This window comes from Rhipicephalus microplus, unplaced genomic scaffold (assembly GCF_043290135.1).
Source record: "Rhipicephalus microplus isolate Deutch F79 unplaced genomic scaffold, USDA_Rmic scaffold_29, whole genome shotgun sequence".
Classification (NCBI taxonomy): domain Eukaryota; kingdom Metazoa; phylum Arthropoda; class Arachnida; order Ixodida; family Ixodidae; genus Rhipicephalus; species Rhipicephalus microplus.
This window is the reverse complement of record NW_027464602.1, coordinates 1,519,617-1,541,893: the sequence shown is the minus strand read 5'-3', so window position 1 is coordinate 1,541,893 and position 22,277 is coordinate 1,519,617. Positions and strand designations below refer to the sequence as shown.

The 22,277-nt window shown below is 52.5% G+C and overlaps 4 non-coding genes across 4 annotated transcripts; all 4 read left to right on the top strand.

Moving 5' to 3' along the window:
* The first annotated feature begins 1,442 nt into the window (after window positions 1-1,442).
* Window positions 1,443-1,516, top strand: TRNAN-GUU (transfer RNA asparagine (anticodon GUU)). The gene has a single exon. It is a non-coding gene; the product is annotated as a tRNA-Asn (tRNA).
* A 3,607-nt stretch (window positions 1,517-5,123) lies between these two features.
* TRNAN-GUU (transfer RNA asparagine (anticodon GUU)) lies at window positions 5,124-5,197 on the top strand. The gene has a single exon. It is a non-coding gene; the product is annotated as a tRNA-Asn (tRNA).
* A 9,859-nt stretch (window positions 5,198-15,056) lies between these two features.
* On the top strand, window positions 15,057-15,130 carry TRNAN-GUU (transfer RNA asparagine (anticodon GUU)). The gene has a single exon. It is a non-coding gene; the product is annotated as a tRNA-Asn (tRNA).
* A 6,692-nt stretch (window positions 15,131-21,822) lies between these two features.
* On the top strand, window positions 21,823-21,896 carry TRNAN-GUU (transfer RNA asparagine (anticodon GUU)). Its single transcript has one exon. It is a non-coding gene; the product is annotated as a tRNA-Asn (tRNA).
* The last annotated feature ends 381 nt before the right edge of the window (window positions 21,897-22,277 follow it).

Here is a 22,277-nt window from a genome sequence, read left to right as displayed (position 1 = left end):
ATAGCTTTGAAGATATGTTCTGATGGTGGTGAGAGTGGAGCACGACTGTTTCCGTGGCGCAGTTAGCTAGCGCAATCGGCTGTTAACCGAAAGGTAGGAAGTTCGAGCCCACCCGGTGATGGTGGGGCGCTTTTTTTTCTTTGTGCTGATAGCTTTGAAGATATGTTCTGATGGTGGTGAGAGTGGGGCAGGACTGTCTCCGTGGCGCAATTGGCTGGCGCGATTGGCTGTTAACTGAAAGGTTGGAGTTTCGAGCCCTCCCGGGAGTGATGTGTTGCTTTTTTCTTTACGCTGATAGCTTTGAAGATATGTTCTGATGGTGGTGAGAGTGGAGCAGGACTGTCTCCGTGGCGCAATTGGCTAGCGCGATCGGCTGTCTACCGAAAGGTTGGAGGTTCGAGCCCACCCGGTGGTGGTGCGGCGCTTTTTTTCTTTGCGCTGATAGCTTTGAAGATATCATATACTTAGAAATTTTGGCGCAACCTCGACTCACGCAAACACTCACACAAGCACACACACTTACACCAGAGCAACACACACGACACGCAGCGCTCTGGTGTAAGTGTGTGTGCTTGTGTGAGTGTTTGCGTGAGTCGAGGTTGCGCCAAAATTTCTAAGTATATGATGTATAACCAACTAGCCCAACAACAAGTTTTATTAAGCTTTGAAGATATGTTCTGATGATGCTGAGAGTGGAGCAAGACTGCCTCCGTGGCGCAATGGGCTAGCGCCATCGGCTGTTAACCGAAAGCTTGGAGTTTCGAGCCCTCCCGGGAGTGGTGTGTTGCTTTTTTCTTTGCGGTAATAGCTTTGAAGATATGTTCTGATGGTGGTGAGAGTGGAGCATGACTGTCTTCGTGGCGCAATTGGCTTGCGAGATCGGCTGTTAACCGAAAGGTTGGAGGTTCGAGCACAACCCGGTGGTGGTGCGGCGCTTTTTTTTCTTTGCACTGATAGCTTTGAAGATATGTTCTGATAGTGGTGAGAGTGGAGCAGCACTGTCTCCGTGGCGCAATTGGCTTGCGTGATCAGCTGTTAACCGAAAGGTTGGAGGTTCGAGCCCACCCGGTGGTGGTGCGGCGCTTTTTTTTTCTTTGGGCTGATAGCTTTGAAGATATGTTCTGATGGTGGTGAGAAGGGAGCAAGACTGTCTCCGTGGCGCAATGGGCTAGCGCGATCGGCTGTTAACCGAAAGGTTGGAGTTTCGAGCCCTCCCGGGAGTGGTGTGTTGCTTTTTTCTTTGTGGTAATAGCTTTCAAGTTATGTTCTGATGGTGGTGAGAGTGGAGCAGGACTGTCTCCATGGCGCAATTGGCTAGCGCGATCGGCTGTTAACCGAAAGGTTGGAGTTTCGAGCCCACCCGGTGGTGGTGCGGCGCTTTTTTTTCTTTGGGCTGATAGCTCTGAAGAATGTTCTGACGGTGGTGAGAGTGGAGCAGGACTGTCTCCGTGGCGCAATTGGCTAGCGCGATCGGCTGTTAACCGAAAGGTTGGAGGTTCGAGCCCTCCCGGTGGCGGTGCGGCGCTTTTTTTTTCTTTGGGGCGATAGCTCTGAAGAAATGGTCTGACGGTGGTGAGAGTGGAGCACGACTGTCTCTGGCGCAATTGGCTAGCGCGATCGGCTGTTAACCGAAAGGTTGGAGTTTCGAGCCCTCCCGGGAGTGGTGTGTTGCTTTTTTCTTTGCACTGATAGCTTTGAAGATATGTTCTGATGGTGGTGAGAGTGGAGCAGGACTGTCTCCGTGGCGCAATTGGCTTGCGCAATCGGCTGTTAACCGAAAGGTTGGAGGTTCGAGCCCTCCCAGGAGTGGTGTGTTGCTTTTTTCTTTGTGGTAATAGCTTTGAAGATATGTTCTGATGGTGGTGAGAGTGGAGCACGACTGTCTCCATGGCGCAATTGGCTAGCGCGATCGGCTGTTAACCGAAAGGTTGGAGTTTCGAGCCCACCCGATGGTGGTGCGGCGCTTTTTTTTCTTTGTGGTGATAGCTTTGATGATATATTCTGATGGTGGTGAGAGTGGAGCAGGATTGTCTCCGTGGCGCAATTGGCTAGCGCGATTGGCTGTTAACCGAAAGGTTGGAGTTTCGAACCCTCCCGGGAATGGTGTGTTGCTTTTTTCTTTGCACTGATAGCTTTGAAGATATGTTCTGATGGTGGTGAGAGTGGAGCATGACTGTCTTCGTGGCGCAATTGGCTTGCGCGATCGGCTGTTAACCGAAAGGTTGGAGGTTCGAGCACCACCCGGTGGTGGTGCGGCGCCTTTTTTTCTTTGCACTGATAGCTTTGAAGATATGTTCTGATAGTGGTGAGAGTGGAGCAGGACTGTCTCCGTGGCGCAATTGGCTTGCGTGATCAGCTGTTAACCGAAATGTTGGAGGTTCGAGCCCACCCGGTGGTGGTGCGGCGCTTTTTTTTCTTTGGGCTGATAGCTTTGAAGATATGTTCTGATGGTGGTGAGAAGGGAGCAAGACTGTCTCCGTGGCGCAACGGGCTAGCGCGATCGGCTGTTAACCGAAAGGTTGGAGTTTCGAGCCCTCCCGGGAGTGGTGTGTTGCTTTTTTCTTTGTGGTAATAGCTTTCAAGTTATGTTCTGATGGTGGTGAGAGTGGAGCAGGACTGTCTCCATGGCGCAATTGGCTAGCGCGATCGGCTGTTAACCGAAAGGTTGGAGTTTCGAGCCCACCCGGTGGTGGTGCGGCGTTTTTTTTTCTTTGGGCTGATAGCTCTGAAGAAATGTTCTGACGGTGGTGAGAGTGGAGCAGGACTGTCTCCGTGGCGCAATTGGCTAGCGCGATTGGCTGTTAACCGAAAGGTTGGAGGTTCGAGCCCTCCCGGTGGCGGTGCGGCGCTTTTTCTTTCTTTGGGGCGATAGCTCTGAAGAAATGGTCTGACGGTGGTGAGAGTGGAGCACGACTCTCTCTGTGGCGCAATTGGCTAGCGCGATCGGCTGTTAACCGAAAGGTTGGAGGTTCGAGCCCTCCCGGGAGTGGTGTGTTGCTTTTTTCTTTGCACTGATAGCTCTGAAGAAATGGTCTGACGGTGGTGAGAGTGGAGCACGACTGTCCCCGTGGCGAAATGGGCTAACGCAATCGGCTGTTAACCGAAAGGTTGGAGTTTTGAGCCCTCCCGGGAGTGGTGTGTTGCTTCTTTCTTTGCACTGATAGCTTTGAAGATATGTTCTGATGGTGGTGAGAGTGGAGCAGGACTGTCTCCGTGGCGCAATTGGCTTGCGCGATCGGCTATTAACCGAAAGGTTGGAGGTTCGTGCCCTCCCAGGAGTGGTGTGTTGCTTTTTTCTTTGTGGTAATAGCTTTGAAGATATGTTCTGATGGTGGTGAGAGTGGAGCACGACTGTCTCCATGGCGCAATTGGCTAGCGCGATCGGCTGTTAACCAAAGGTTGGAGTTTCGAGCCCACCCGATGGTGGTGCGGCGCTTTTTTTTCTTTGTGGTGATAGCTTTGATGATATGTTCTGATGGTGGTGAGAGTGGAGCAGGACTGTCTCCGTGGCGCAATTGGCTACCGCGATTGGCTGTTAACCGAAAGCTTGGAGTTTCGAACCCTCCCGGGAGTGGTGTGTTGCTTTTTTCTTTGCACTGATAGCTTTGAAGATATGTTCTGATGGTGGTGAGAGTGGAGCAGGACTGTCTTCGTGGCGCAATTGGCTTGCGCGATCGGCTGTTAACCGAAAGGTTGGAGGTTCGAGCACCACCCGGTGGTGGTGCGGCGCTTTTTTTTCTTTGCACTGATAGCTTTGAAGATATGTTCTGATAGTGGTGAGAGTGGAGGAGGACTGTCTCCGTGGCGCAATTGGCTTGCGTGATCGGCTGTTAACCGAAAGGTTGGAGGTTCGAGCCCACCCGGTGGTGGTGCGGCGCTTTTTTTTCTTTGGGCTGATAGCTTTGAAGATATGTTCTGATGGTGGTGAGAAGGGAGCAAGACTGTCTCCGTGGCGCAATTGGCTAGCGCGATCGGCTGTTAACCGAAAGGTTGGAGTTTCGAGCCCTCCCGGGAGTGGTGTGTTGCTTTTTTCTTTGTGGTAATAGCTTTCAAGATATGTTCTGATGGTGGTGAGAGTGGAGCACGACTGTCTCCATGGCGCAATTGGCTAGCGCGATCGGCTGTTAACCGAAAGGTTGGAGTTTCGAGCCCACCCGATGGTGGTGCGGCGCTTTTTCTTTCTTTGGGGCGATAGCTCTGAAGAAATGGTCTGACGGTGGTGAGAGTGGAGCACGACTCTCTCTGTGGCGCAATTGGCTAGCGCGATCGGCTGTCTACCGAAAGGTTGGAGGTTCGAGCCCACCCGGTGGTGGTGCGGCGCTTTTTTTTCTTTGCGCTGATAGCTTTGAAGATATGTTCTGATGATGCTGAGAGTGGAGCAAGACTGCCTCCGTGGCGCAATGGGCTAGCGCCATCGGCTGTTAACCGAAAGCTTGGAGTTTCGAGCCCTCCCGGGAGTGGTGTGTTGCTTTTTTCTTTGCGGTAATAGCTTTGAAGATATGTTCTGATGGTGGTGAGAGTGGAGCATGACTGTCTTCGTGGCGCAATTGGCTTGCGAGATCGGCTGTTAACCGAAAGGTTGGAGGTTCGAGCACAACCCGGTGGTGGTGCGGCGCTTTTTTTTCTTTGCACTGATAGCTTTGAAGATATGTTCTGATAGTGGTGAGAGTGGAGCAGCACTGTCACCGTGGCGCAATTGGCTTGCGTGATCAGCTGTTAACCGAAAGGTTGGAGGTTCGAGCCCACCCGGTGGTGGTGCGGCGCTTTTTTTTTCTTTGGGCTGATAGCTTTGAAGATATGTTCTGATGGTGGTGAGAAGGGAGCAAGACTGTCTCCGTGGCGCAATGGGCTAGCGCGATCGGCTGTTAACCGAAAGGTTGGAGTTTCGAGCCCTCCCGGGAGTGGTGTGTTGCTTTTTTCTTTGTGGTAATAGCTTTCAAGTTATGTTCTGATGGTGGTGAGAGTGGAGCAGGACTGTCTCCATGGCGCAATTGGCTAGCGCGATCGGCTGTTAACCGAAAGGTTGGAGTTTCGAGCCCACCCGGTGGTGGTGCGGCGCTTTTTTTTCTTTGGGCTGATAGCTCTGAAGAATGTTCTGACGGTGGTGAGAGTGGAGCAGGACTGTCTCCGTGGCGCAATTGGCTAGCGCGATCGGCTGTTAACCGAAAGGTTGGAGGTTCGAGCCCTCCCGGTGGCGGTGCGGCGCTTTTTTTTTCTTTGGGGCGATAGCTCTGAAGAAATGGTCTGACGGTGGTGAGAGTGGAGCACGACTGTCTCTGGCGCAATTGGCTAGCGCGATCGGCTGTTAACCGAAAGGTTGGAGTTTCGAGCCCTCCCGGGAGTGGTGTGTTGCTTTTTTCTTTGCACTGATAGCTTTGAAGATATGTTCTGATGGTGGTGAGAGTGGAGCAGGACTGTCTCCGTGGCGCAATTGGCTTGCGCAATCGGCTGTTAACCGAAAGGTTGGAGGTTCGAGCCCTCCCAGGAGTGGTGTGTTGCTTTTTTTGTGGTAATAGCTTTGAAGATATGTTCTGATGGTGGTGAGAGTGGAGCACGACTGTCTCCATGGCGCAATTGGCTAGCGCGATCGGCTGTTAACCGAAAGGTTGGAGTTTCGAGCCCACCCGATGGTGGTGCGGCGCTTTTTTTTTCTTTGTGGTGATAGCTTTGATGATATATTCTGATGGTGGTGAGAGTGGAGCAGGACTGTCTCCGTGGCGCAATTGGCTAGCGCGATTGGCTGTTAACCGAAAGGTTGGAGTTTCGAACCCTCCCGGGAGTGGTGTGTTGCTTTTTTCTTTGCACTGATAGCTTTGAAGATATGTTCTGATGGTGGTGAGAGTGGAGCATGACTGTCTTCGTGGCGCAATTGGCTTGCGCGATCGGCTGTTAACCGAAAGGTTGGAGGTTCGAGCACCACCCGGTGGTGGTGCGGCGCCTTTTTTTCTTTGCACTGATAGCTTTGAAGATATGTTCTGATAGTGGTGAGAGTGGAGCAGGACTGTCTCCGTGGCGCAATTGGCTTGCGTGATCAGCTGTTAACCGAAAGGTTGGAGGTTCGAGCCCACCCGGTGGTGGTGCGGCGCTTTTTTTTCTTTGGGCTGATAGCTTTGAAGATATGTTCTGATGGTGGTGAGAAGGGAGCAAGACTGTCTCCGTGGCGCAATGGGCTAGCGCGATCGGCTGTTAACCGAAAGGTTGGAGTTTCGAGCCCTCCCGGGAGTGGTGTGTTGCTTTTTTCTTTGTGGTAATAGCTTTCAAGTTATGTTCTGATGGTGGTGAGAGTGGAGCAGGACTGTCTCCATGGCGCAATTGGCTAGCGCGATCGGCTGTTAACCGAAAGGTTGGAGTTTCGAGCCCACCCGGTGGTGGTGCGGCGTTTTTTTTTCTTTGGGCTGATAGCTCTGAAGAAATGTTCTGACGGTGGTGAGAGTGGAGCAGGACTGTCTCCGTGGCGCAATTGGCTAGCGCGATTGGCTGTTAACCGAAAGGTTGGAGGTTCGAGCCCTCCCGGTGGCGGTGCGGCGCTTTTTCTTTCTTTGGGGCGATAGCTCTGAAGAAATGGTCTGACGGTGGTGAGAGTGGAGCACGACTCTCTCTGTGGCGCAATTGGCTAGCGCGATCGGCTGTTAACCGAAAGGTTGGAGGTTCGAGCCCTCCCGGGAGTGGTGTGTTGCTTTTTTCTTTGCACTGATAGCTCTGAAGAAATGGTCTGACGGTGGTGAGAGTGGAGCACGACTGTCCCCGTGGCGAAATGGGCTAACGCAATCGGCTGTTAACCAAAGGTTGGAGTTTCGAGCCCTCCCGGGAGTGGTGTGTTGCTTCTTTCTTTGCACTGATAGCTTTGAAGATATGTTCTGATGGTGGTGAGAGTGGAGCAGGACTGTCTCCGTGGCGCAATTGGCTACCGCGATCGGCTATTAACCGAAAGGTTGGAGGTTCGTGCCCTCCCAGGAGTGGTGTGTTGCTTTTTTCTTTGTGGTAATAGCTTTGAAGATATGTTCTGATGGTGGTGAGAGTGGAGCAGGACTGTCTTCATGGCGCAATTGGCTTGCGCGATCGGCTGTTAACCGAAAGGTTGGAGGTTCGAGCACCACCCGGTGGTGGTGCGGCGCTTTTTTTTCTTTGCACTGATAGCTTTGAAGATATGTTCTGATAGTGGTGAGAGTGGAGGAGGACTGTCTCCGTGGCGCAATTGGCTTGCGTGATCGGCTGTTAACCGAAAGGTTGGAGGTTCGAGCCCACCCGGTGGTGGTGCGGCGCTTTTTTTTCTTTGGGCTGATAGCTTTGAAGATATGTTCTGATGGTGGTGAGAAGGGAGCAAGACTGTCTCCGTGGCGCAATTGGCTAGCGCGATCGGCTGTTAACCGAAAGGTTGGAGTTTCGAGCCCTCCCGGGAGTGGTGTGTTGCTTTTTTCTTTGTGGTAATAGCTTTCAAGATATGTTCTGATGGTGGTGAGAGTGGAGCACGACTGTCTCCATGGCGCAATTGGCTAGCGCGATCGGCTGTTAACCGAAAGGTTGGAGTTTCGAGCCCACCCGATGGTGGTGCGGCGCTTTTTCTTTCTTTGGGGCGATAGCTCTGAAGAAATGGTCTGACGGTGGTGAGAGTGGAGCACGACTCTCTCTGTGGCGCAATTGGCTAGCGCGATCGGCTGTTAACCGAAAGGTTGGAGGTTCGAGCCCACCCGGTGGTGGTGCGGCGCTTTTTTTCTTTGGGCTCATAGCTCTGAAGAAATGTTCTGACGGTGGTGAGAGTGGAGCAGGACTGTCCCCGTGGCGCCATTGGCTAGCGCGATCGGCTGTTAACCGAAAGGTTCGAGTTTCGAGACCTCCCGGGAGTGGTGTGTTGCTTTTTTCTTTGCGCTGATAGCTTTGAAGATATGTTCTGATGGTGGTGAGAGTGGAGCAGGACTGTCTCCGTGGCGCAATTGGCTAGCGCGATTGGCTGTTAACCGAAAGTTTGGAGGTTCGAGCCCACCCGGTGGTGGTGCGGCGCTTTTTTTTCTTTGTTCTGATAGCTTTGAAGATATGGTCTGATGGTGGTGAGAGTGGAGCAGGACTGTCCCCGTGGCGCCATTGGCTAGCGCGATCGGCTGTTAACCAAAAAGTTGGAGGTTCGAGCCCACCCGGTGGTGGTGCGGCGCTTTTTTTTCTTTGGGCTGATAGCTTTGAAGATATGTTCTGATGGTGGTGAGAAGGGAGCAAGACTGTCTCCGTGGCGCAATTGGCTAGCGCGATCGGCTGTTAACCGAAAGGTTGGAGTTTCGAACCCTCCCGGGAGTGGTGTGTTGCTTTTTTCTTTGCACTGATAGCTTTGAAGATATGTTCTGATAGTGGTGAGAGTGGAGGAGGACTGTCTCCGTGGCGCAATTGGCTTGCGTGATCGGCTGTTAACCGAAAGGTTGGAGGTTCGAGCCCACCCGGTGGTGGTGCGGCACTTTTTTTTCTTTGGGCTGATAGCTTTGAAGATATGTTCTGATGGTGGTGAGAAGGGAGCAAGACTGTCTTCGTGGCGCAATTGGCTAGCGCGATCGGCTGTTAACCGAAAGGTTGGAGTTTCGAGCCCTCCCGGGAGTGGTGTGTTGCTTTTTTCTTTGTGGTAATAGCTTTCAAGATATGTTCTGATGGTGGTGAGAGTGGAGCAGGACTGTCTCCATGGCGCAATTGGCCAGCGCGATCGGCTGTTAACCGAAAGGTTGGAGTTTCGAGCCCACCCGGTGGTGGTGCGGCGCTTTTTTTCTTTGGGTTGATAGCTCTGAAGAAATGTTCTGACGGTGGTGAGAGTGGAGCAGGACTGTCTCCGTGGCGCAATTGGCTAGCGCGATCGGCTGTTAACCGAAAGGTTGGAGGTTCGAGCCCACCCGGTGGCGGTGCGGCGCTTTTTCTTTCTTTGGGGCGATAGCTCTGAAGAAATGGTCTGACGGTGGTGAGAGTGGAGCACGACTGTCTCTGTGGCGCAATTGGCTAGCGCGATCGGCTGTTAACCGAAAGGTTGGAGGTTCGAGCCCACCCGGTGGTGGTGCGGCGCTTTTTTTTCTTTGGGCTGATAGCTCTGAAGAAATGTTCTGACGGTGGTGAGATTGGAGCAGGACTGTCCCCGTGGCGCCATTGGCTAGCGCGATCGGCTGTTAACCAAAAAGTTTGAGGTTCGAGCCCTCCCGGTTGGGGTGTGTTGCTTTTTTCTTTCCGCTGATAGCTTTGAAGATATTTTCTGATGGTGGTGAGCGTGGAGCACGATTGTCTCCGTTGCGCAATGGGCTAGCGCCATTGGCCGTTAACCGAAAGGTTGGAGGTTCGAGCCCACCTTGTGGTGGTGCTGCGCTTTTTTTCTTTGGATGATATGTGATTGGATGATATGTGAGTGTCTGATATGTGATCCTGCTTTTTATTTCTATCACTGTAGCAATTCCCCACTCGTGACCAACTTGAATATAGCGCTGATTTCATTATATGCCCTTATGACTGTTCATTGCAAACCATTGTCTTTTTGTGTACATACCTCACCTGTTTTATATTTACTTGTTTGCCGATTTGTTAATTTAGCAAATGTGTATCCACCCTGCTAAAACCCTATGTTAGGGTTGCAGTATTCATAAATAAATAAATAAATAAATAAATGATAGCTTGAAAGATATGTTCTAATGGTGGTGACAGTGGAGCAGGACGGTCTCCGTGGCGCAATTGGCCAGCGCGATCGGCTGTTAACCGAAAAGTTGGAGGTTCGAGCCCTCCCGGGAGTGGTGTGTTGCTTTTTTCTTTGTGCTGATAGCTTTGAAGATATGTTCCGATGGTGGTAAGAGTGGAGCGCGACTGTCTCCGTGGCGCAATTGGCTAGTGCGATCGGCTGTTAACCGAAAGGCAGTAGGTTCGAGCCCACCCGGTGGTGGTGCGGCGCTTTTTTTTCTTTGGGCTGATAGCTTTGAAGATATGTTCTGATGGAGGTGAGAAGAGAGCAAGTTTGTCTCCGTGGCGCAATGGGCTAGCCCGATCAGCTGTTAACCGAAAGGTTGGAGTTTCGAGCCCGCCCGGGAGTGATGTGTTGCTTTTTTCTTTGCGCTATAACTTTGAATATATGTTCTGATGGTGGTGAGAGCGGAGCAAGACTGTCTCCGTGGCGCAAAGGGCTAACGCGATCGGCTGTTAACCGAAAGGTTCGAGTTTCGAGCCCTCCCGGGAATGGTGTGTTGCTTTTTTCTTTGAGCTAATAGCTTTGAAGATATGTTCTGATGGTGGTGAGAGTGGAGCAGGACTGTCTCCGTGGCGCAATTGGCTAGCGCGATCGGCTGTTAACCGAACGTTTAGAGGTTCGAGCCCACCCGGTGGTGGTGCGGTGCTTTTTTTTCTTTGTGCTGATAGCTTTGAAGATATGTTCTGATGGTGGTGAGAGTGAAGCAAGACTGTCTCCGTGGCGCAATGGGCTAGCGCGATCGGCTGTTAACCGAAAGGTTGGAGTTTCGAGCCCTCCCGGTGGTGGTGCGGCGCTTTTTTTTCTTTGGGGTGATAGCTCTGAATAAATGTTTTGACGGCGGTGAGAGTGAAGCAAGACTGTCTCCGTGCGCAATGGGATAGCGCGATCGGCTGTTAACCGAAAAGTTGGAGTTTCGAGCCCTCCCGGTGGTGGTGCGGCGCTTTTTTTTCTTTGGGGTGATAGCTCTGAATAAATGTTTTGACGGTGGTGAGAGTGGAGCAGGACTGTCTCCGTGGCGCAATTGGCTTGCGCAATCGGCTGTTAACCGAAAGGTTGGAGGTTCGAGCCCACCCGGTGGTGGTGCGGCGCTTTTTTTCTTTGCACTGATAGCTTTGAAGATATGTTCTGATGGTGGTGAGAGTGGAGCAAGACTGTCCCCGTGGCGCAATGGGCTACCGCGATCGGCTGTTAACCGAAAGGTTGGAGTTTCAAGCCCTCCCGGGAGTGGTGTGTTGCTTTTTTCTTTGCGCTGATAGCTTTGATGATATGTTCTGATGGTGGTGAGAGTGGAGCAGGACTGTCGCGATCCCGGGAGTGGTGTGTTGCTTTTTTCTTTGCACTGATAGCTTTGAAAATATGTTCTGATGGTGTTGAGAGTGGAGCAGGACTGTCTCCGTGGCGCAATTGGCTAGCGCGATCGGCTGTTAACCGAAAGGTTGGAGGTTCGAGCCCACCCGGTGGTGGTGCGGCGCTTTTTCTTTCTTTGGGGCGATAGCTCTGAAGAAATGGTCTGACGGTGGTGAGAGTGGAGCACGACTGTCCCCGTGGCGAAAAGGGCTAGCGCGATCGGCTGTTAACCGAAAGGTTGGAGTTTCGAGCCCTCCCGAGAGTGGTGTGTTGCTTTTTTCTTTGCACTGATAGCTTTGAAGATATGTTCTGATGGTGGTGAGAGTGGAGCAGGACTGTCTTCGTGGCGCAATTGGCTTGCGCGATCGGCTGTTAACCGAAAGGTTGGAGGTTCGAGCACCACCCGGTGGTGGTGCGGCGCTTTTTTTCTTTGCACTGATAGCTTTGAAGATATGTTCTGATAGTGGTGAGAGTGGAGGAGGACTGTCTCCGTGGCGCAATTGGCTAGCCCGATCAGCTGTTAACCGAAAGGTTGGAGTTTCGAGCCCGCCCGGGAGTGATGTGTTGCTTTTTTCTTTGCGCTGATAGCTTTGAATATATGTTCTGATGGTGGTGAGAGCGGAGCAAGACTGTCTCCGTGGCGCAAAGGGCTAACGCGATCGGCTGTTAACCGAAAGGTTCGAGTTTCGAGCCCTCCCGGGAGTGGTGTGTTGCTTTTTTCTTTGAGCTAATAGCTTTGAAGATATGTTCTGATGGTGGTGAGAGTGGAGCAGGACTGTCTCCGTGGCGCAATTGGCTAGCGCGATCGGCTGTTAACCGAACGTTTAGAGGTTCGAGCCCACCCGGTGGTGGTGCGGTGCTTTTTTTTCTTTGTGCTGATAGCTTTGAAGATATGTTCTGATGGTGGTGAGAGTGAAGCAAGACTGTCTCCGTGGCGCAATGGGCTAGCGCGATCGGCTGTTAACCGAAAGGTTGGAGTTTCGAGCCCTCCCGGTGGTGGTGCGGCGCTTTTTTTTCTTTGGGGTGATAGCTCTGAATAAATGTTTTGACGGTGGTGAGAGTGAAGCAAGACTGTCTCCGTGCGCAATGGGCTAGCGCGATCGGCTGTTAACCGAAAAGTTGGAGTTTCGAGCCCTCCCGGTGGTGGTGCGGCGCTTTTTTTTCTTTGGGGTGATAGCTCTGAATAAATGTTTTGACGGTGGTGAGAGTGGAGCAGGACTGTCTCCGTGGCGCAATTGGCTTGTGCAATCGGCTGTTAACCGAAAGGTTGGAGGTTCGAGCCCACCCGGTGGTGGTGCGGCGCTTTTTTTTCTTTGCACTGATAGCTTTGAAGATATGTTCTGATGGTGGTGAGAGTGGAGCAAGACTGTCCCCGTGGCGCAATGGGCTACCGCGATCGGCTGTTAACCGAAAGGTTGGAGTTTCAAGCCCTCCCGGGAGTGGTGTGTTGCTTTTTTCTTTGCGCTGATAGCTTTGAAGATATGTTCTGATGGTGGTGAGAGTGGAGCAGGACTGTCTCCGTGGCGCAATTGGCTTGCGCGATCGGCTGTTAACCGAAAGGTTGGAGTTTCGAGCCCTCCCGGGAGTGGTGTGTTGCTTTTTTTCTTTGTGGTAATAGCTTTTAAGATATGTACTGATGGTGGTGAGAGTGGAGCAGGACTGTCTCCATGGCGCAATTGGCTAGCGCGATCGGCTGTTAACCGAAAGTTTGGAGTTTCGAGCCCACCCGGTGGTGGTGCGGCGCTTTTTTTTCTTTGGGCTGATAGCTTTGAAGATATGTTCTGATGGTGGTGAGAGCGGAGCAAGACTGTCTCCGTGGCGCAAAGGGCTAGCGCGATCGGCTGTTAACCGAAAGGTTCGAGTTTCGAGCCCTCCCGGGAGTGGTGTGTTGCTTTTTTCTTTGCGCTGATAGCTTTGAAGATATGTTCTGATGGTGGTGAGAGTGGAGCAGGACTGTCTCCGTGGCGCAATGGGCTAGCGCGATCGGCTGTTAACCGAAAGGTTGGAGTTTCGAGCCCTCCCGGTGGTGGTGCGGCGCTTTTTTTCTTTGGGGTGATAGCTCTGAATAAATGTTTTGACGGTGGTGAGAGTGGAGCAGGACTGTCTCCGTGGCGCAATTGGCTTGCGCGATCTGCTGTTAACCAAAATGTTGGAGATTCGAGCCCACCCTGTGGTGGTGCGGCGCTTTTTTTTCTTTGTGCTGATAGCTTTGAAGATATGTTCTGATGGTGGTGAGAGTGGAGCAGGACTGTCTCCTTGGCGTAATTGGCTAGCGCGATTGGCTGTTAAACGAAAGGTTGGAGGTTCGAGCCCACCCGGTGGTGGTGCGGTGCTTTTTTTTCTTTGGGCTGATAGCTTTGAAGATATGTTCTGATGGCGGTGAGAGTGGAGCAGGACTGTCTCCCTGGCGCAATTGGCTAGCGCGATCGGCTGTTAACCGAAAGGTTGGAGGTACGAGCCCACCCGGTGGTGGTGCGGCGCTTTTTTTTCTTTGCGCTGATAGCTTTGAAGATATGTTCTGATGGTGGTGAGAGTGGAGCAAGACTGTCCCCGTGGCGCAATGGGTTAGCGCGATCGGCTGTTAACCGAAAGGTTGGAGTTTCGAGCCATCCCGGGAGTGGTGTGTTGCTTTTTTCTTTGCACTGATAGCTTTGAAGATATGTTCTGATGGTGTTGAGAGTGGAGCAGGACTGTCTCCGTGGCGCAATTGGCTAGCGCGATCGGCTGTTAACCGAAAGGTTGGAGGTTCGAGCCCACCCGGTGGTGGTGCGGCGCTTTTTCTTTCTTTGGGGCGATAGCTCTGAAGAAATGGTCTGACGGTGGTGAGAGTGGAGCACGACTGTCCCCGTGGCGAAAAGGGCTAGCGCGATCGGCTGTTAACCGAAAGGTTGGAGTTTCGAGCCCTCCCGGGAGTGGTGTGTTGCTTTTTTCTTTGCACTGATAGCTTTGAAGATATGTTCTGATGGTGGTGAGAGTGGAGCAGGACTGTCTCCGTGGCGCAATTGGCTTGCGCAATCGGCTGTTAACCGAAAGGTTGGAGGTTCGAGCCCTCCCAGGAGTGGTGTGTTGCTTTTTTCTTTGTGGTAATAGCTTTGAAGATATGTTCTGATGGTGGTGAGAGTGGAGCACGACTGTCTCCATGGCGCAATTTTCTAGCGCGATAGGCTGTTAACCGAAAGGTTGGAGTTTCGAGCCCACCCGATGGTAGTGCGGCGCTTTTTTTTCTTTGTGGTGATAGCTTTGATGATATGTTCTGATGGTGGTGAGAGTGGAGCAGGACTGTCTCCGTGGCGCAATTGGCTAGCGCGATTGGCTGTTAACCGAAAGGTTGGAGTTTCGAACCCTCCCGGGAGTGGTGTGTTGCTTTTTTCTTTGCACTGATAGCTTTGAAGATATGTTCTGATGGTGGTGAGAGTGGAGCATGACTGTCTTCGTGGCGCAATTGGCTTGCGCGATCGGCTGTTAACCGAAAGGTTGGAGGTTCGAGCACAACACGGTGGTGGTGCGGCGCTTTTTTTTCTTTGCACTGATAACTTTGAAGATATGTTCTGATAGTGGTGAGAGTGGAGCAGCACTGTCTCCGTGGCGCAATTGGCTTGCGTGATCAGCTGTTAACCGAAAGGTTGGAGTTTCGAGCCCACCCGGTGGTGGTGCGGCGCTTTTTTTTCTTTGGGCTGATAGCTTTGAAGATATGTTCTGATGGTGGTGAGAAGGGAGCAAGACTGTCTCCGTGGCGCAATGGGCTAGCGCGATCGGCTGTTAACCGAAAGGTTGGAGTTTCGAGCCCTCCCGGGAGTGGTGTGTTGCTTTTTTCTTTGTGGTAATAGCTTTCAAGTTATGTTCTGATGGTGGTGAGAGTGGAGCAGGACTGTCTCCATGGCGCAATTGGCTAGCGCGATCGGCTGTTAACCGAAAGGTTGGAGTTTCGAGCCCACCCGGTGGTGGTGCGGCGCTTTTTTTTCTTTGGGCTGATAGCTCTGAAGAAATGTTCTGACGGTGGTGAGAGTGGAGCAGGACTGTCTCCGTGGCGCAATTGGCTAGCGCGATCGGCTGTTAACCGAAAGGTTGGAGGTTCGAGCCCTCCCGGTGGCGGTGCGGCGCTTTTTCTTTCTTTGGGGCGATAGCTCTGAAGAAATGGTCTGACGGTGGTGAGAGTGGAGCACGACTGTCTCTGGCGCAATTGGCTAGCGCGATCGGCTGTTAACCGAAAGGTTGGAGTTTCGAGCCCTCCCGGGAGTGGTGTGTTGCTTTTTTCTTTGCACTGATAGCTTTGAAGATATGTTTTGATGGTGGTGAGAGTGGAGCAGGACTGTCTCCGTGGCGCAATTGGCTTGCGCAATCGGCTGTTAACCGAAAGGTTGGAGGTTCGAGCCCTCCCAGGAGTGGTGTGTTGCTTTTTTCTTTGTGGTAATAGCTTTGAAGATATTGTCACGATGAGTCACAAGTACTGGGGGATTTATTAAACCACCAGGTAGCTAGCACTAGGACGATGCGTCAGTCGTGGCTGGCTCTCGAGCAAAGAAGAACGCGATCTTCTTTTTTCCTCTAGATTTTGAGCCGCTCTTGCTGTCAACCCACTACGTGCTGGCGGCATTATCCCCCCTTCCGAAAAGAAAAAAAACAAGTACCAAAAAGAGGAAAGGAAAGTGCATAGCAGCACCACGATGCTACTACATAGGCACGTGAAAAAAAAATGGAAATTCGGATGAAGTGAAAGTAAAAATTAAAGAGCGTGTCAACATAGGAAACGTCAATGAACGAGAAAGTAAGTTCACAAAATGAACAAAAAACACAAAGAACGCTGTACGGTAAAGGAAAAGTTACGAACAACGCGCAATAAATGGCTTCATGCGCAACACATGAACGACGTCCGGCCTCAGCCGTGTCCTGATCCGTGCATGGGGTGTTGAGTCCGGAACCACTTCGTAGTTCACGTCACTGACGCGGCGTAACACTTTATATGGGCCAAAGTACCGGCTCAGCAACTTTTCACTAAGGCCACGGCGGCGGACGGGCGTCCACACCCAAACTTGATCTCCGGGGCTGTAAAACACTTCTCTGTGGCGGGTATTATAGCGTCGTGCGTCTGCCTGCTGTTGCTGGCCGATGTGCAGTCGCGCGAGCTGCCGGGCTTCCTCGGCACGCTCTGCGAATTCTTCGGCGTCTGTTGCCAACTCGTTTTCGTCCTGACACGGTAGCATTGAATCTAGCATGGTCTGCACTTCGCGGCCGTAGAGAAGCCGAAATGGCGTGAATCGCGTGGTCTCTTGCACGGCGGTATTATACGCGAAGGTCACGTAAGGCAAGATCCGGTCCCATGTTTTGTGCTGTACGTCGATGTACATTGACATCATGTCTGCGAGGGTCTTATTCAGTCGTTCAGTAAGTCCGTTGGTTTGCGGGTGGTACGCAGTTGTCTTTCGGTGTCTGGTGTTGCTCAGTTTGAAAACTTCGTCCGTAAGCTGTGCCGTGAATGCCGTCCCTCTGTCCGTTATTACACTGGAAGGAGCACCGTGTCGTAACACGATGTGGCGCACGAAAAATTGTGCTACCTCAGAAGCCGTGGCTCGTGGGATCGCCTGGGTTTCAGCGTAGCGTGTCAAATAGTCGGTCGTGACGATCACCCATTTGTTGCTGTCCGCAGACATAGGAAATGGCCCGAGAATGTCCATGCCGACTTGGTCGAATGGCGTGCAGGGTGCTTTAATGGGCTGAAGCAAACCAGCTGGCTTAACAGATGGTTGCTTTCGGCGCTGACATTCCCGACAGCTCTTTACGTACTTCTTTACGCTTGCTGAAAGTCCTGGCCAATAGTACCTCTCGCTCACTCTGGCAAGTGTCCTTGAGTAGCCCAGATGACCGGATGTGGGTTCGTTATGGCAAGCGAAGAGGACGTCGTCTCGCATGTCTCGAGGAACCACCAGGAGGTAAGCACGATTGTTCGAACGAGCGTTCCTCTTGTACAGCACATCGTCTCGTAGGCAGAACGACGTCAACGAGCGGGATAAATGACGTGGTATAATTGCGCCCTGGCCCTCTAAATGATCAATGATTGGACGAATCTCTGCATCATCTCGCTGTCGTTTGCTCAAGTCTGATGTACTAACAGCGCCCAGAAAGCCTTCGTCTTCCTCTGCTTCCTGACTGACGACATGAAGGGGTGCGCGTGACAGTGTGTCAGCGTCCTCATGCTTACGGCCGGACTTATGGACGATGGTGACATCAAATTCCTGCAGCCGCAGACTCCACCGTGCAAGCCGACCTGAAGGGTCACGCAGGCTTGCCAACCAACAGAGCGCGTGATGGTCCGTCACTATCTTGAAGGGACGACCATAAAGGTACGGGCGGAACTTTGTGATTGCCCACACGACTGCGAGGCACTCTTTCTCCGTAGTGGAATAATTCGCCTCGGCACGGGATAGAGAGCGGCTGGCGTAGGCTATCACTCTTTCGATGTCCTCTTGACGCTGAACGAGCACTGCACCGAGCCCAATGTTACTAGCGTCAGTATGGACCTCCGTGTCAGCATCATCGTCGAAATGAGCGAGAACGGGCGCTGATTGCATGCGCTGTCGCAGCTCATCAAAAGCTGCTTGTTGCTCGTTTTCCCAGACAAACGGCGTGTCGTCCCTTGTGAGACGAGTCAGAGGTTCTGCTATCTGTGAAAAGCCATGAATGAATCGGCGATAGTAGGCGCACAAACCAAGGAAGCGCCGGACGGCTTTCTTATCGACAGGAGTTGGTAATTCGGCAACAGCGGCAAGCTTGTCCGGATCGGGACGGATTCCTTCGGCGCTAACTACATGTCCAAGAAATTTTAGTTCTTTATAGCCGAAGTGGCACTTCTGTGGCTTTAGTGTGAGGTCCGCCGATCGGATAGCCTCCAGCACGCTGCGCAGGCGGTGAAGGTGCTGCTCAAACGTGGTAGAGAAGACCACCACATCATCAAGGTAGACAAGACAAGTCTGCCACTTGAGCCCTGTGAGGACAGTGTCCATCATTCGCTGGAAAGTTGCCGGTGCTGAACACAAGCCAAAAGGGAGCACTCGAAATTGGTATAGGCCGTCTGGAGTCACAAAGGCTGTTTTCTCACGGTCTCGCTGATCTACTTCGATTTGCCAATATCCGCTTTTGAGATCGAGAGAAGTGAAATAATGGGCACGACGAAGTCTATCCAGCGAATCGTCGATACGTGGCAGCGGATACACATCCTTTTTCGTCACGTTGTTAAGCTTCCGGTAGTCGACGCAGAAGCGTAGCGACCCGTCCTTCTTTTTGACAAGTACGACTGGAGATGACCACGGGCTGTTCGATGGTTCAATAACGCCATCGTCAAGCATCTCGGTGACTTGCGTACGTATTGCTTCACGTTCTTTGGCCGACACGCGGTAGGGGTTCTGGTGTATCGGACGTGCGTCTTCGTACGTGATGATCCTGTGTTGAGTGATGGACGTCTGGCGGATCTTTGAGCAAGTTGCGAAGCAAGACCTGAACTCGAACAAAAGCGCTCGTAGTGCAGTCTGGTTAACGGTGGGCAGATCAGGATTGATGTCAATATTACTCATTGACGTGTCGGCGGTATCCACTATTTCGGACGTGAAACAGTTGGTGACGTTTGCTACTTCGTGTGCAAACGCTATCGAAGTGCCACGGAAAAGATGTCGATGCTCGTTGCTAAAGTTGGTTACGAGCAATTCAGATCGACCATCACGAAGGTGTATTACACTTCTAGCTACACAAATGCCTTGCTGCAGGAGGTGTTCTAAATTTGTCTCAGCCACCACATCGCCATCGCCCAAACCACAGCATGTTACGTCGACTAGAACACTTGTTCGTGGAGGAAGCGTCACACTCTGTTCAGAAATACGGAGTACGTCGACACGCCTTCCACCATCTTGCACGTTAATTGCTCGCTGGGCTGAGAACGTGACGCGGCGCTCTTTCAGATCAATGATAGCTCCATTTTCTTGTAGAAAGTCAATTCCCAGAATGACGTCACGGGAACATTCGCGTAGAACAAGGCAGCTTGCTACGAATGTGTACCCTTGAATCTGTACTCTAGTTGTGCAGGCACCCAGTGGGGTAACGACGTGGCCACCAGCTGTCCGAATCTGCGAGTTATGCCACGGCGTGATGACTTTCTTCAGCTGCGTTGTCAGTTTCCCGCTCAGTATGGAATAGTCTGCGCCGGTGTCCACTAAGGCATTAACTGCACAACCATCAATTGTCACTGCTATGTCCAATGAAAGTCGGCCATCCTTTGCAGCAGTATGTGATGTCGGACCGGTTTCTGTACAGTTCTGCGTCAATGGGAGGTCTTCAGCGCTTCGACGTTCAGCGACCCCGCCCCCAGAGGTCGCTTGGTCTAGTTTTCCCGACGGGGGCTGGGAGACCGTGTGGTAGAATACCGCTGGGGCGTTGATGAAAATCGCCTCGGTGATGGCGAGTGCGACTGGCGCCCGGCAGATGGTGGTGCATGCTGCTGGGAGAGGTAGTTTTCGATGTCGCGCGGTCTCTGGCCGTAACGGGGTGGCGGTGAGTACGCAGAGAAGCCACGAAGCCCAAGACGGCGATATGGGCACTGGCGGTACAAGTGATCAGCTTCTCCACAGTGAAAGCACAGAGGCCGGCGATCAGGTGTGCGCCAAACATCAGACTTTCGAGGAGACGTGCGCCGATCGTCGATGTACTGAATTGGTTGCACTGAACGATGGGCGACAGAAGCACCAGGGACAAAGGGCAGGGGCGGTGGCGTGTACGTGCCTTCGTAGTATGGCATGTGCTGCGCTGACTGTAGTGAAACAGCAGGAACAGGATGGACGAATAATGGCGGCGATGCAGCAGGGCGTTTCAAAGCTTCTGCGTAGGTTGTCTCACGGCGGTATTCAGCAGGAGCTGGCACAGCTGTATCATGAGGCAAGGTGTCCCGGAGAGCCTGGTGCAGCTCATCCTTGATCACAGTTGTAATAGAGTTTACTGTAGGATGAGGTGTTACACCAGCCTTTTGTAACTCTTCACGTATTATACCACGGATGAGTTCACGTAGATAGTCGTTGTTGGTTCTAGTGGCGGTGAAAATGTCGGCAGTAGACATGCCATTGACTTGCCTGTTGTATTGGTTGGATCGCTGCTGCAGCATTTTTTCCATTGTCACGGCCTCGGACAAGAACTCCGCGACCGTCTTCGGAGGGCTGCGCACGAGGCCGGCAAAAAGCTGGTCCTTGACACCGCGCATCAAATGACGCAACTTCTTGTCCTCCGTCATTCTTGAATCGGCCCGTCGGAAGAGGCGCGTCATGTCTTCGACGAACGTGGTCACAGTTTCGTTTGGCAGCTGGACGCGGGCCAGAATAGCTCGTTCAGCTCGTTCTTGGCGATCAGCACTGGCATACGTCTGCAGAAGTCTACGAGAGAATTCGGGCCACGTCGTCAGCTGTTCCTCTCGGTTTTGATACCACGTACGTGCCCCGTCTTCGAGATAGAAGTAGACACGACCCAGTTTCGCCGCGTCGTCCCACTGATTCAAGGCGGCTACGCGCTCGAAATCCGCCAACCAGTCCTCAACGTCTTCGTGCTCCGAGCCATGGAACGTCGCCGGTGCGCGTGGGCTTTCCAACGTGTAGCGTTTCGACGTCGTGCTTCCCGTGCCGGTCGCCGAGGTTTGCACCGAAGCGCTGGTCATGTTTGTCGACGTGGTGGGAGCAGTATCGTCGGCTTCCGGAGGCAATCCCCTGATTCGGCGGCTGGTCCGATGCACGGGAGTATTGACTGGCACTGGACTCGTATCGCGGCTTCCTGGGGGGGTCTGCAGCATCCGTGAGACTACCCAGCACTTCCACCAGTTGTCACGATGAGTCACAAGTACTGGGGGATTTATTAAACCACCAGGTAGCTAGCACTAGGACGATGCGTCAGTCGTGGCTGGCTCTCGAGCAAACAAGAACGCGATCTTCTTTTTTCCTCTAGATTTTGAGCCGCTCTTGCTGTCAACCCACTACGTGCTGGCGGCAATATGTTCTGATGGTGGTGAGAGTGGAGCACGACTGTCTCCATGGCGCAATTGGCTAGCGCGATCGGCTGTTAACCGAAAGGTTGGAGTTTCGAGCCCACCCGATGGTGGTGCGGCGCTTTTTTTTCTTTGTGGTGATAGCTTTGATGATATGTTCTGATGGTGGTGAGAGTGGAGCATGACTGTCTTCGTGGCGCAATTGGCTTGCGCGATCGGCTGTTAACCGAAAGGTTGGAGGTTCGAGCACCACCCGGTGGTAGTGCGGCGCTTTTTTTTCTTTGCACTGATAGCTTTGAAGATATGTTCTGATAGTGGTGAGAGTGGAGCAGGACTGTCTCCGTGGCGCAATTGGCTTGCGTGATCAGCTGTTAACCGAAAGGTTGGAGGTTCGAGCCCACCCGGTGGTGGTGCGGCGCTTTTTTTTCTTTGGGCTGATAGCTTTGAAGATATGTTCTGATGGTGGTGAGAAGGGAGCAAGACTGTCTCCGTGGCGCAATGGGCTAGCGCGATCGGCTGTTAACCGAAAGGTTGGAGTTTCGAGCCCTCCCGGGAGTGGTGTGTTGCTTTTTTCTTTGTGGTAATAGCTTTCAAGTTATGTTCTGATGGTGGTGAGAGTGGAGCAGGACTGTCTCCATGGCGCAATTGGCTAGCGCGATCGGCTGTTAACCGAAAGGTTGGAGTTTCGAGCCCACCCGGTGGTGGTGCGGCGCTTTTTTTTCTTTGGGCTGATAGCTCTGAAGAAATGCTCTGACGGTGGTGAGAGTGGAGCAGGACTGTCTCCGTGGCGCAATTGGCTAGCGCGATCGGCTGTTAACCGAAAGGTTGGAGGTTCGAGCCCTCCCGGTGGCGGTGCGGCGCTTTTTCTTTCTTTGGGGCGATAGCTCTGAAGAAATGGTCTGACGGTGGTGAGAGTGGAGCACGACTGTCTCTGTGGCGCAATTGGCTAGCGCGATCGGCTGTTAACCGAAAGGTTGGAGGTTCGAGCCCACCCGGTGGTGGTGCGGCGCTTTTTTTCTTTGGGCTCATAGCTCTGAAGAAATGTTCTGACGGTGGTGAGAGTGGAGCAGGACTGTCCCCGTGGCGCCATTGGCTAGCGCGATCGGCTGTTAACCGAAAGGTTGGAGTTTCGAGCCCTCCCGGGAGTGGTGTGTTGCTTTTTTTCTTTGTGTTAATAGCTTTTAAGATATGTACTGATGGTGGTGAGAGTGGAGCAGGACTGTCTCCGTGGCG